This window comes from Dermacentor silvarum, chromosome 5 (assembly GCF_013339745.2).
Source record: "Dermacentor silvarum isolate Dsil-2018 chromosome 5, BIME_Dsil_1.4, whole genome shotgun sequence".
Taxonomy (NCBI): domain Eukaryota; kingdom Metazoa; phylum Arthropoda; class Arachnida; order Ixodida; family Ixodidae; genus Dermacentor; species Dermacentor silvarum.
Window position 1 is genome coordinate 29,308,426 of NC_051158.1, and position 14,518 is coordinate 29,322,943.

The 14,518-nt window shown below is 46.8% G+C and overlaps 1 protein-coding gene and 1 long non-coding RNA gene across 2 annotated transcripts in view; both read right to left on the bottom strand.

Annotated features, from left to right (window-relative positions):
- Positions 1-14,518, bottom strand: part of LOC119453202 (voltage-dependent T-type calcium channel subunit alpha-1G-like) — a 368,827-nt gene that overhangs the window by 232,416 nt on the left and 121,893 nt on the right.
- Positions 1-14,518, bottom strand: part of LOC125945576 (uncharacterized) — a 270,391-nt gene that overhangs the window by 139,674 nt on the left and 116,199 nt on the right. The window lies entirely within an intron of this gene.

The window sequence follows — 14,518 nt, forward strand, 5'->3', positions numbered from 1 at the left end:
CTTACGTGCGTTGACGGCACTCCGGAGCAAGCAAGAGCGTTTGTGTGCCGTTTTCATAACGGTGCTGGGTGGTGATGTTGCAGCCGGCGGGATTAGCCTGGCATTCTTGGCCCACCAGTTGTTCCGCCTGAGGATCTCGTAAGTTGTTAACAATGATGTGTGAGCAAACGTTGATCAACACCGTGTCTCGGAGGAAGGATATCGACAGTTGTAGGACTCCTTCCTTTCCTGATTACTTCAGGGCCTTCAGGGCCCTAAGCTGTATAAGCTCGCCCTGAGCAAAATTACTTTTCTTTAAGCTGAGAAGCGACGCCGTTATTTCACGTCGAACTGTGGGCATAATCGGACGCAGTGTAGCACAGTCGCCGATTTCGTCCCATGAGGTGCGAAGCGGTGAAGAGGAACGTTCAGTCTTAAAAGGACACTACGGGCAAATAATAAGTCAACTTTGACTGTTAAAATATCATCCTAGAAACCTCGCAGGGCTTGTTTCGTGCTAAGAAAAGATTAACCTTTAGCGCCCTTCAGTTCGACCACCCCCCGCGGGGAGGCGTGACGTTGCATACGCCGTCAGCGCTCTTTACTGCCGCCGGTGAGTAAAACGACGCCCGACAGACGGCGCTGCGGTTTTTATGCGTGACACGCAAACGCGTAGCCGTGGTGAACGAGAATCCACGAAGTTAGATTCGCCGCTGCAGCTGCCCTTGGTCAAGTGGCGTGGACCGTGCGGTCATCCCCCGACATCACATGGACGTGTTATTCTCTGCTACTTGTAGTTTGTCTGAGTTTCGAGAGCCTAGAAAACCAACGCAGCATTACGCGATAACGAAAACTACTGAAACGCAAAAGCACAGGTAGGCGCCGAGTCGAATGAAAACGAAACCTTTCAACCGCCCGCGTCGTTGTCAAGGGTAACGTCCATGCGTTGTTTTTTCTAGACTTCGAATACAGCTGGACGAGTAGCATTAGCTTCTGTCTTATAATGCAATGTAAGTATCTTTTTATTACCAGTGCTTGAATACTAGTGACATAATTATAATGAGGAGTGCCTACGTCATCGGGCTAGTACTTGAATGTCCCGGGGCAGTCTCAAATCGTGTCCTGCATTTTCCTCAAATTTTCTAGACTACTAAACCTCTGTTGGCTTTACGCCTTAGACGTTCTCGAGCATTAATCTATCACTTTAGCTTGACTTAATATTCGCATTTAGTGTCCCTCTAAATAACTAAGCCTGGGTGTGGGCGCAGCTAGGCCTAATGCGATACCGTAGGGCAGCCTCTTCGAGAACAAGTCATGTGACCAGGGAGTGCTGATGTGGAGTTTCGTGGAGCGTCCGAAAATAGTTGCGGAGTGTTTTTTTTTCTTTGTGGTTACTCTGCCAAAAAACTCCGGCTGGGCCGACAATGTAGCGATACCTTTCGTTCCGATTCTATTCTTTTGTTATCATCCACCGCTCACCACTGTGCGATCCTCGTGATAAGAACTGTGAATCACAGTCGGACCGCTGGCTAAGCGCGTCAAGAGAAAGAACTGGAATATGATCCTTACGTTATTCTAGCCTAGATAGTTATTGGGCATCCGATACTCTTCTCTCTCATTTTAGACAATTTGTTATTATTTCAAGATTATTGTGGCGCTTCACGGGACTTCAATTTACAACGTTAATTGTATTTCACTTCAGAACTTTTTGGAGGTTTGATTTCTGACTGAGTTCAAAAAAAGCACAAACACAATTTCGTAACCACTTCTACGAACATAGTTTGTTAGACGTTACATAGCCGAAAACACAAGTTACAAGAAGGTAAAGTTGTCTAAAAAAAGTCTATGGATAGCCTAGAGATTATCTAATTTTATTTTTATAGTATATGTTAGAAAGTCGGGGCTAGCTAGTGCATGAATGCTTCCTGCTGTCTCCTCTTTTCAGACCGCCGGGCGAGAACGATCAGAATGGCGAGCAATTTCCGGTTCTGGTCGCGAAAATTCCGGCCCTTTATTTCGCTTCCGTTTCTTTCTCCCCGCATTTCCTTGCTCTGTATTAGGTGTACTACCGGGTTTCGAGCGTTTCTTACCCTTTCTTCGATAGCACTGTTACAAGACTAATATAATACACAGGTTTAAAAAAAATCTATCTGGAATTGTGAGTCGACCTATGCAAACTACCAGGAGGCATACGTTAGCAACAGCGTGAGCTGAAAGTGAAACCCTGAAGGTTCCACAAGAATTTCCAAGTCGTATTCCTTACAAAAATTGCAATCCAAATTTATTCTGTGTTTCTACTTACATTCGGTTGTGTTATACTGACTTTCTGTTGAAAAGCAATTGAATGACAGAAATAATTTTGCGAAGAGGACCTTCAGCTACTGCCATATTCATCGCAGAGCTTACTCAAGTCTGGAAAAGCTTGCGCGATATTCGCTGCATGCAGAACTTGCATAATTCGTTATAAACATTTTGTAATGTTTCAGCCAAATTTTCGTTGTCGTAGATCGACTCTCTGTTGAAAAGCGATTCGACATAATGAATGATTAAAAACTCAGCGTGATTTTTGAGTCCTCACGGAGATGACTCTTGCCTAAGGACGTATATATGAATATCATTCGATGGAATCCTCACCTAAATTGTTATAATAATTCTGTAGAGTGATGACTGCTTGTGCATGCGTGTTCGTGCACACTACCAACTTCTCTTTCTTCCTTCTTTCCTTTCCGCTTTCGCAAGTGCAGGGTAGCTTATCGGGCTCAGCCTAATTAAATTCTGGGGGTTTACGTGCCAAAGTCACGATTTGATTGAGACACGTCGTAGTGGGCGACTCCGAATTGATTTTGACCACCTGGGGATCTTTAACCTGCATCCAATGCACGATACAGGGGCGTTTTTTTTTTTCATTTCGCCCCCACGGAAATGTGGCCGCCGCGACCGGCATTCGATGCCGAGCCCTCGCTCTTAGCAGCAGCTCGGCCTAGTTATAGCCCTCTGTGTAGTACCTTGGCGAAGTTTTCGTTGTCTTAAGCTCACTCACCCACTGACTGATCAATAACTGATAAGAAAGAAAGGAAGAAAAAAAAGCAAATAAAGAAACTCACTAACAAAACGATTGACTGACATACGGACTGATTGATTGACTGACTAAGTGACTAACTGACTGCGAGATCTGAAATTTGGGCGAGTTTGTAAGAATTCATATGTGACTTAAAGCGCAAAAATAAAAACGAGAACACCATAAGACCAACGAGGACGAGCGCTACTTCAAACTTTAGTTTGAAGTAGCGCTCGTCCTACTAACTAACCAACCAACTTACTAACTAACGAGTTGTTTATCGAGAAGGAGTGGTGACAACGACACGACACTTCCCACTGCTTAAAGAGTCGGAGACGTCGAGCGAAAGAAAGCTAAGCACTCTTCGGACGCACCAGTGTCAAGCCGGCTATTGCCACAGGGCCTCCCGGCAATATGTATGCACTCTCATCACATGGGCGCCTAAACTGCGCTGGCGTCTGGTCGAAGTCTGCGATGATCATTCGCAACGTTTTCATCACCAACGGGGGCTGTTAACGAGCTTCGTCTAATTAGGAGAGTCTACTCTCCGGCGAAATTCAATTGCCTCGCGCATACGTTCCTCTGCCCCCTAAACCCGTCCGTTTGTTTTTTTTTCTTCTTTCCTCATTCTGCCCTTCGGCAAAAATCTTTACGTCGAAACAGGTTTCGTTTCTTTTTGTCGGCTTGTGCTGTTTCCTACAGTTCGAACTTTTTTAATGAAATACCGCAGAAAACTTCGTTAAAGAAAAGGATAAAAAAATGAGCGGCGCTGTAATTTCTCCTTAATTAAAATTCTTGGCTCTCGGCCCGCATAATTTGCTCGTTAAAGAAACGAATAAACCTCGGGTGGAGCGTGTGCGCTCGGCTGAGAGCAAGTCAGTGTGTACAAATGACTATTCCCCGGTCACGTACTTTAACGTGAACGCAAGCTACGAGTGTTGCTGGTGTTGATAATACCGGTTGACGCACGCGCCTGATTATAGCACTCTTTTCATTCGCGCATTCTTCTTTCTTTTTTTGGTAGAATTATGCGCCGCACTTTCACTGGCAAGGCGACGAGAGCCGCGCTATAACTGCGAAGCCATTTTTCTCGGGGAACTGTACAAGTTGGGGTAGACGCAAGTATTTGAATATCCACCGAGCGTCGAGTCAGAGTTGTGCTATTTCTTTTAGCTTTCTCTTGGAGTACTCTGACGTAGGGGGGGGGGGGGGGGCTATAACGCTGTAGCCATTATCCCAAGCAAAGTGCATCGACATATTCTCCATGCATGGCTTTATGCACTCAGCTCCTCCCTGCCCAGATGCCACGCACGCTACTGAAGCATATAATTTCCATACATGAAATTCAACTGTATTTCAATAGATAGTTTACAGAAGGCAGCATGCAGTCTACAGGAGCATATCTCAATTCATACGACGGCTTCTGCAAGGGTGTAATGACACCGCATGCCTGAAAAAAATGCACGCTGCTCGATTGAATCTCAACAAACTTTCCGATGAACACAACGGAATGTAAACAGGAACTCAACAGATGCTCTATAGTCACTTTGGTAAATCGTATGCGCACTGCATGTACTACAAGCCCACATTGCTTGTGCCCGGTCTCTAGATGCCACTGCTATTGTACGCTCGATCCGCATGTAATGCAATTCCTCGATGCGTACCTGTACACTACGCCAATTTGAAAATCAATATCAAGTCAACGTGAAATGCTTATCACATTTTTCTTGAGTATTTGTTGTTTTTAATGCACTTTCTAATGAGGCGTAGTTGAATTTAAATGAGTTGTGTTTGCTATGATGTGTTCGCACTGTTTGGTGTTATTGTGTTTAGTATTCGCGTGTAATATTTCGATTCCTTCTTCCTGGTGCATCCAACGCTAAAACTAATGTCGTTTTCCGGGCGTATACGCCAGTGATCTAAAGACATCGGCGTTTGAAAAGGACAGTAGCGTGGTAACTGTTTCTGCCGCTGTATGGACGGCTGGAGCTTAATTAGCCAAGATTTGAGAGGGTAGGTTTTTTCCTCTAACCAGCAGTTCTCCATTCATAGTGTACCTTGTTGCGGAAATAAAGAGTGATGAGTGCAGTACCATATGTGATTTTTGCAAGGGCAGGACTCAGTCAATAGTTTGATTTCCAAGCTGTACCTTCCTTACGAAAATCGCTATAGAGGTTACGCTGTTTTTCTATTGGCCAGTTCTTACTTTCAATATACTTTCTTTTGATATGAAATTTAATAATATGTATGACGTTTGAGAAGGTGTAAAGCTCTACAAATACCACTTATGTTTTTAGCAGCTGTCTATACTTATGAGTACGTATAACGTTATTTTTCATATTTTCATTCACTCCCAGAAGTAACCATATAAATTGTGTGAAGTTTCAATTGATGGTTTGTTTGTTGCGTTTCAGTAGACATAACATTGAGATGCAATTCCACATCGCACACAACTTTCGCAAAGGTAGGAGTCAGCGAATAGAGTTTTTTTTTTCGCAGCTGTCTCTCTCTTAGGAAATTCGCTATACAGAGATGCTGTTGTATTTCTATTGAATAGTTGTGATTATTAAAAAACTTCTTTTTGGGATAAATTTTAATCTCTTGCATCATTTTTGCAAGCGTGGCGCTGAGCAAATATAACATTTGTTTTTTTGCACAACTCCTGCTCACTCACGGAAGTCGTTCGTTAAAGAAATTCTGCCGTGTTCCCATTTACGATTTGGTGCTTTTCGGTCAATTTTCTCTTCAGATGAAATTCAACCTCACATTTTTTTTTGCAAGGCCTGCAAGTTTACAGTCCTCGATTCGTTTCATTTCTCGCTTTACTCGTCTCGCTTTCTTGCTGATCTCGAACAAAAACGAAAGGCCACCTCGTAAACCGCGCAAGAGAGCGCGTCTTTGAACGGCGGCACACCCGGTGACAGTTTCTCGCATCTGACACATAATGGAGCGCGACGTTGGTCGGCGGCGACGACAATTTATGGTAATGCGCTGTCAGACCCGAAGCAGATAAATGAATCCCGGCCGCCCGCGAATACAAATCGGAACCACGAGCTGCCGGAAGAACTGATGGCGGCACAAACAGCGAGAGCGCGTATTAGAGTATTAACATGTTCATTTCTCTCTCTCTCTATCTATCTTTGTCAGCTGTATAATGAAAGATCACTGAAAGAAAGTCCGAAGAATTGGGGCCGGAGGTAGTCGTTTGACGAGAGAAAGACGTCCGAAACATTCGTATCTTATTTCTTAAACGAATATCCCTCAGCCAGGACGAATGGCCCAAGTTTATAGAATTGTAGTGGAGCGAGCGAAGAAGATAAAGTTGAGAGTGACGTCATAGCGTGCTCGGAAAGTCAGCCACACATTAAGCATAAATTCGCCAAGGCAGTCTGCTATTTTTTGCTCAACGTTGCCGTTTTTCGCGGCGACAACGCGAAAAATCTGCATGACAAAGAGTCCCTGGTGCTAGATAGATAGCTGGGAAATCAAACTCTAAAGTTAAATGAATTTGATTTGCGGAGGTTTTGCGTCCCCACACTGCATGGCTACCAGGGAAGGAGCAATAGGAGAGGCAGCTAAGCCATAGTGCAGAAAACAACGCCTTTTCTTCTCCACAATTTCCCTCTCTCTCTGCGCTCCCATTAGATTCGACCGTTACATCCACCAACGGAACCCTCGACCTCGCCCCCAGCAGCAGAAAGGCACAGCCACTGAGATACCATGGCGGATAAGAAAGCCAAAAATTAATGTTCCAAAGCAGTAGAAATAAAAGTGCAAAAATGAAAATAAATAAACAAGATACAAAGTACGAATGTAAAGAACAAATAAAAGTAGAAATAAAAAAAATGTCGCAGTTTCGCCCGAAAGGCGAAGCATCGATTGCGATAGCAAATTAGTAGAGAGCTATTCGGAGTAGGGATAGTAGTTTTATCGATTGCATAAACTTATACACATTGGCTTACTAACTGAATTAACAATCGTGGTGTCAGCGCGCACAAGCAAACATGAAAAAATCACACTGAATGACCGCAGCCAACGACTGTCAAAACGCTGGCAGCAAGCGCAGGTTCGCGCGGTCTATCGCTTCAACGGAAACTGAGCGGCGAATGCAATGCATATACAAAGGTCAAAGCCGTGTGGAGATAAGAGACGGTGCGGGCGACCGGCACCACCGGGCAAAGGTGAAGTTGTTGGCAGAGGAGAAGCTGCACCCCCCCCCCTCCCCCCCTCTTCCCGTTTCTTGCTTTCGCGTGGGAGATTGAGTGGCAAGATACGCCTTTGGTGCCGGAGCACAGCGCCGCCCCGCGTCCCTCCCTCCCATACCCCCACAGCCTTTCGGGCGACGGTCGCGTTTGTTTTCCACCGTGCGTTCGCTCTCCGTGATAGCGCGCGTCCCCCGCGCTCTTTCACTCGCGCATACGGCGCGCGGCGACGATTTTATCGCCCTTGGAATCTATACGGAACCTCACGGCGACGGCGACGCCGACGGCAGAAATCCAGTTGAAGTGTCCATATAATTGCTATCGCAATAAAACATTCAGGTTGTTCTTCTTTCTGGGGCTATACGTGCCAAAAACAGTTCTGATTATGAGGCACGCCGTAGTGGAGAGCTCCGGATTAATTCTGACCACCTGGGGTTCTTTAACGTACACTACAACGCAAGCACACGGGCGTTTTGCATTTCGCCTCCATCGGAATCGCGGACAATGCGGCCGCCGCAGGCCGCGATTTGATCCCGCGATCGCGTGCTCAGCATCGCAACGCCTAAATTAAAAATTCAGGAGGTCAGAACAATCCGAAGCCCTCCACTACGGCGTTCATAGCTCCTGTGTTGGTTTGAGATGATCAATTCATTCATTAATTCATTCAATCAATCAATCAATCAATCAACCAATCAATCGATTATTTAATCAATCAATCAATCAGCGTCTCTAGATGTGACTGAATATATGTGGCAAGCACCCACGCCCACAGACAGACAGACAGACAGACACCCACGAAAGAGCGAACTAAAACACAAAGGCTCCTTGGCCCGACGCACACGGTAGGTTACATGTGAAGCTAGGATGAAGAGAGGCACTATGACCACTGGCACCTTGTGGAAGCCGGTGCAGAAGCCGGCGCACAAACAGACGAGAAGCAGAAAAACGAACCGCTACGCTGAGCGGGGAGTGGTCGTGATTGCGCGCTCATCGCCCCGCTAATTAACTCCCGGTCTTTCGTTTCTCGATTTGCGGGCGGCGGCCGCCCCGAGTGGAAGAGCATGTATCGCAACACCACCGAGAGCGGAGGGCGCCCCCTATCGGCAATCGCTACAGACTCGATAGCCGCCGCTCCACTAAATATGTGCAGTGCGCGTGGACAGCGAGGCGGATATGTATTAATAAGCAGCAGAAAGTACGGCCTTGCTGTGCGGTCATTCGATTGTTTTATGGTTGGGAGGCGCCTCAGAGTCTGCAGTGATCACCGATGAGCATGCTTGTTTGTGTGTGCTCGTTTGCTTTTTGCCTTCTCGCTGTTCACTCACCATCTTTGTTCTCATTGTCTCTTCCGTAGGAATCATGCGTGTCACCGTGGGATAATGCGTGCATCTATGTGTGTGACACTGTCTGTGGGACTGCGTGGACACGCGTGACGCACCAGATAAGACAAAAATGTGGACAGGGCCATGAAGGCGAGGCGATCAACGAGGGGACGAATTGTCTCCTTGGTGAAACGCTAATCGCAAGCGTAGGTTTCCGTGATTGTTGGTCCACTGCTGTGACACGCCGTTGTGAGAGACTGTAGTGACAGACTGTTGTGACAGACTTGTGACAGATTGTTGCGGAAGACTGTTGTGACAGACTTGCGACACACCGTTGTGAGAGACTGTTGTGAGAGACTGTTGCGACAGACCTGTGACAGACTGTGGTGACAGACTGTTGTGACAAACTGTTGTGACAGACTGTTATGACAGACTGTTATGACAAACTATTGTGAGTGACCGTTGTAACAACCCTTTAACTTTTTCCGGTCCCTCGGAAAACTGCATGCTACTAGTGAGATGCCGATGAGTGGCTAACATTGGCACGAGGAGCGGTGACTGACGCAAGCTATACCATACTGGCGAAAACAAACAAAAAATACAGAAATAAGTAGCAGGACAGCCTGCCTGCCTCATTGGAGCGGGTGTAGGGAAACTATAAGGGACCGGGAAAGCGGGACACGACCTGCTTTTCCCTTTCTCCCTCCCCCCCCCCCCTTCTTTTTTCCCCCGTCAGCCGTCCGCCGTCTCGGTGCAATGGCCCGGAAACGGTCTCGCAAACACACCGTCCGGCCGCAGCCATCACGTCCAACACTCTCCGAACTGCGCGCGGGCTCAAATTGAGCCCGAACAGCTCGCCTCCGCCGCCGCAGGGACTGCGATTTCCATACGCAAATTAGCCCCCGGCGTTTTGCGGTGTGCTCGAAAAACGACCTCTTCCCGCTTCTCTCTCGCTTCGTCAGCCCCCCCCCCCCTTTCCCCCCTCTCCCCACCCCGCCGCGCTATTCGGTGAGTTTTAGGGAAGAAAAAAAAAAAGGTGACAAAGACAAAAGGTGACAGAACAAGGTGACGAAGACAAAATGTTACCAAAGGTGACAAAAGGTGACAAAAGGTGCCGAGAGCAATAGTGACACTCGCGTCACCTAACGGGGAACAAAGGAGAGTATGGTGGCGAAGCGCTCGGGCTGAGCAGTGTAGCGTACGGACCGGGTTCGTAAAACGATGAAGAGAGAGACGATGGTGGTGCCGTCGGCGTGTCTGTGGGCAAGCCGCTCGCGCTAACGGGTCAATCGAAGCCCGAAAAGGTTAGCCTGGGCTCTGCGCCAGAATCAACAAGCGCGCGCGGGGTGCGACGCGGCACATTTCAATGCGGGATCGATTATACGGCGCCGCACTGGAGTTCACGCGCATCGTCCAAGCGTCGTCCAAAGGGAGGAACGACTCGTTCGGATTGCGCAACGTTCGCTGTCCCCATCCCCACCCCCTCCCTCCTTTTTTTTTTTCTCTACAGCGTAGATGTGAGCGATGAGGCGTAAGAGTTTAATAGAATGCGTAATCTACATGCATTATGAACATTCTGGCAGGTCTATGTAGCAGAAATTTGAATGATGGTAAAGCAACTCTAGTGGAGGTTAAAGACCGCTCAACTGTAGCGATGGAGTGGAAAGTGGCAGGCGTAACCGAAAGCGATAGAAAGACGGAATTGTGATTAAAGAGCAAAAGTTGACAGCTCGAGTTCTAGTTAAGATTAGAATGAGTGGAAGAGAAGTCATGTGTCAATAAAACGGATAGCAAAGGGTCAGTTAAAGCGATACGATAGCCAAAAGTAGTTTTCCAAATTCTGTTGCTTTTCTGATGTCTTTTTTTTTTGCACTCAGTAGACTTTCTGTAGAAATGAAATTGAATGGTCACGAGTGAGTTTTGTAATGGCAGAAAAAAATTCCAGGAGAAGCATGTTTTTATATGGCAGTTGAGGATTTGGCAGCGTGATGGGAATAACAACACTGCAAGTACGGGAGTTGCTCGGTTGATGAAGAACGGGACCACTCATACAAATTATTCGGTTAGTTGAAGCCCGTGCTTGACTTTCTGGGACGTTAATGAATGGATACTCAACAGAGAGCCTGTGGTGTTTTGACAATATAGGCTGTGTCGACCGAATGTCTATATGGAATTTCTACAAACAATGCATTCAAAAGATTCAAAGCCACTTAAAGATCCATGAAAACAGCCTTGCATACGACTATTGTCTGCTGAGAGCCTACACAGTCTTTGCAGTAACCAGGACAAGTCTACAAGAAGAAAGTATATAGTGCAGCCGACAATGAGTCCGTAGACAGTCTATTAACTGGGAAAATTAGTTTCTGTGAGGGATAACCTGACACCAGTCGATCAAAGAAAATGGTTCTCGGAAGACCTTAGTCTGCAGATAAGCTACATAGTCATGACCAGAAAGACACGTCTACAGGAAGGCAAAGCAGTCTGCAAAAATTCTTCAGATACTTAATAGACTGCGAAAATGACTTTTTAAAGGATACACAGCATACTCTTACTAAGTTGTTCTGAAACTTCTACTGTATTTCTTGCGAGTTTTTGTTGTTTTCAATGTACTTTTTCTTGAGATGCCAACTAGCTATAACGCATAATTTTTCCAAAAGCAGCGTGAAAGACAGGGTCGGTTTTGATCACCGCTGTTGTCCCTTCCTGAAGGGCGTTCTTCTTGTTCGTCGAGTCCTTTACCGGCTCCTCCGGAGATACCCCCACCAGCACAACCTGGTGCCGTATTGATCCCCTTCGATTTGGCGCTGACACGATACGAGAGCCGAGACGAGAGCGCGCTCGCGCGGTTTACTCCCGCGGCGGCCTTGTTTGGCAGCCACCCCTTATCTGAGAGACTTTGTGTCGGTGAGCTCTTGAAAAGGCAGCCCTCGACTTCAGCACACCGCAAACCGCCTAATGGTCTTTTAAAGAGGCACCCCTCAGCGGCTCTATCTCGCTTCTTCCCGCTTCTATTGCGTTCTTCAACGCCGCCTTTACGCACGCTAACACTTTTATTTATGCGTGCGTTTCCCGTTTCCAGCTTTTTCTTTCTGTCTGCTGCAAGCCTTGCCGAAGGCAAAGCGCCTTGTTGAGCACGCTGTCGTCTGCAACGAGCTTTACGCACACTAACACTTTATTCCTGTACGCGTTTTTTTCTTCTTCTGCGTTGTGCTTGTCAGCCTTCTGCTGTATTTCAAAAGGCAGGAAAGCAAAGTCGAGTGCGTTGTCGTCTGCTACGCGCTCCCTTGCCCGGCCGTACTACGCGGCTTTTACCGAGACGGTATGCTTGAATAAACTCGTCCGCGTAACGAGAGTCTCCTGAAATGTCGTACTGCAATATAAAAGCTCTTGTGTCGATTGATTCTTTCTCGATAGGTTTAAGGACAAGCGATCGAGTCGCGTTTGAAGGCACCGCGCAGCTCTCGGACTTGCAGATGAGCTGGCGCTGCCATTTTACATGTAGTCGACGTTTCCTACGCGACATCAACAGCAACGACAAAGTGCATCGGCGAAGCACGAAAGCAAAAGGCCACATCGACCACTCGATGGCCTTTGTACCTTCGTAAAAGGAAGGAATATGTTCGCTTCTGTGCTCTCAGTATAGAAACATTGAAAAGTAATAAGAAACGTGGGTAATGAATTCATCGTCCGGCTGTGGATGGTGACGCGCAGGAAGCAGAGAGTACGAATTTTTGGCTGCAAACTGGACTCACGGTACTGCAAGATTTAATGCTACATAGGGCAGTGCGGACGATAGCAAATTTGGCAGTATGGGCGAAGCACTGAAGGATGATAGGAATGTTTAGTGTTGCGCTAAAAAGCAAATGGGGCTGGGCAGGCCATCTAATGCGTAGGGCAGATAACCGGTGGACCATTAGAGTTACAGCTAATGAATGCCAAGGGAAAGGGAGCGCAGTCGAGGACGGTAGAAAAATTAAGTGGGCTGATGAAAGTAGGAAATTTGCAGGCGCAAGTTGGAATCTGCCAGCGCAAGGGAGCGTTTATTGGAGATCTCTGGGAGATTCCTTCGTCCTACAGTGGACTTTAACATAGTCCGATGATTATGATAATGACGATGATGATGATGACAAATGAAGCGGTGAAATTGTTAGAGCGCTGACGGACACGGGAACTAGAAGCGGCACAGAACACACGAAGTGCTGTTTTAAACTTGACTTGTTTCGACATTGCCATTCATCCAAACGAATTGTCTTTGCAAACCGGGTTTAAAACACGTGTTCAATCGTAGGCCGGAGTGAGGACCAGCGCGCCACAGAAATGATCGAAGCCATGGTGGTCAGGACAGTTCAGTAGTGATGGTGTCAGAATGCATTCCCATTTCTCTGTCAAACAAGGAAATTGATTGCCTTGAAATATGCGGACTGTCAGTGCGCATACCGATGTCTTGCGTTAAGCGTCCGTTTTTTGTTTTCACGTAAATAATGAGTTAAATGTAGCACTTTGTTTGTCCTGTGCCCCTTCTTGGTGTTCCTGTCTGTCAGCGCTAAAACAATGCCACTATACGACTAAGAAACTAACCCAAACCACCACCTTAGACTTAGAAGGCTGTGGTAAAGCCTGCTGTGACGTAGGGTGAGAGGTCCTCGGCCCCTAACTATGTTACTGAGGCAGCACTGTGTAACGTCTAATGGGTAATCTGATACAGATCGCAGGACTGTAGAACGATAGCGTTACAGTAACGTTCACGACAGCACCTGTCATCGGCTGTCTCGAGGCAGAAGGTCTGACGGTCTGCAACGGTACAACTGGGCACGCTTGGCTTAACCTGACGCGGTCGCGAACGCCCGCGTATGCATTCTACAGTGTATGCGTGAATTAGCGTGCTATTCTGGCCGGTGTGAAATTTAGGACCGTGTCAAATTCGCGATCCTGTCAGTCGTGATTGGCTCACGGTTGGCTGCGCCCTCTGTGATTGGCTTAGAATGCAGACATGCCAGTACATGAGTGTCAAGAACAGCAGTTCAGGCAAATGTCCTCGCTTACCGAGTCCACGCAAAAGTTATGAAACAGGCGGGCGTTCGCTGTTCAGACAGTCGTCACGTTTCCGCCGGAGGATTAGCGGCACTTCATAGAAATCATGATGATGGTGATGATTATGATTGGCGTCCCTCTTTGAAATAGTCACCTAGCCTGCTTCCTTTAATCAGGTTTACTACATGTATCGCTATCTAACCTTTTGCCTACCTGATCTCGACCTTAACTTTCGTACATGAAACCTTTATAACTATACTGTACCATTACCTACTCTTGCTATGACTCCAGCTCTATCAATCTCATCTCTGGTTTTCTTTGCAGCAATACTCAATCGTGTCTTGCTTATCTCGACTGCTGAATTTATGAAGTCGCCGCGCCATGTATATTACTGAGGTGGGCCAACGAGTTTCATCGGGAAAAATAGTCAGCTTCCGTACTGTACCCACGGACAAAGTTAGGTGGCAGTGAATGGAAAGCTACGTAGGAAAATCATGCTGAAGAGCGCTCTCGAAAAATGTCTCGCATTCTCATTCGCGTTAGCTTACGCAGCTTACGCCGGCGAAGAGAAAAAAGACAAATATTTCATTTATACGGCAAAATAAGACAGAGCACAACGCTGAGTAAAAAATAGAACTTAAATTTCTGCTCTTATCTCCCGCGTTTGGGCAAATGCGAAACCGTCACACGAGGAAGCTAGGCTGAATCCAATATATATTCCGAGAAACCAAAATCACCATTAAACCCTACCGAACTCATCGGCGCAGTGACACGTGTGAAGAAGCTTTGCCCGTGTAGTTTTTCCCTTCATAGAAAGTTGTCCGGACTACAGCGACAGCGTATTTAAAGCTGAGACGATGGCCGCAATCTTAACCCCCGTCTAAACTCTCCAGACAGGATGACCATCAAAAGGACATCTCTCACCA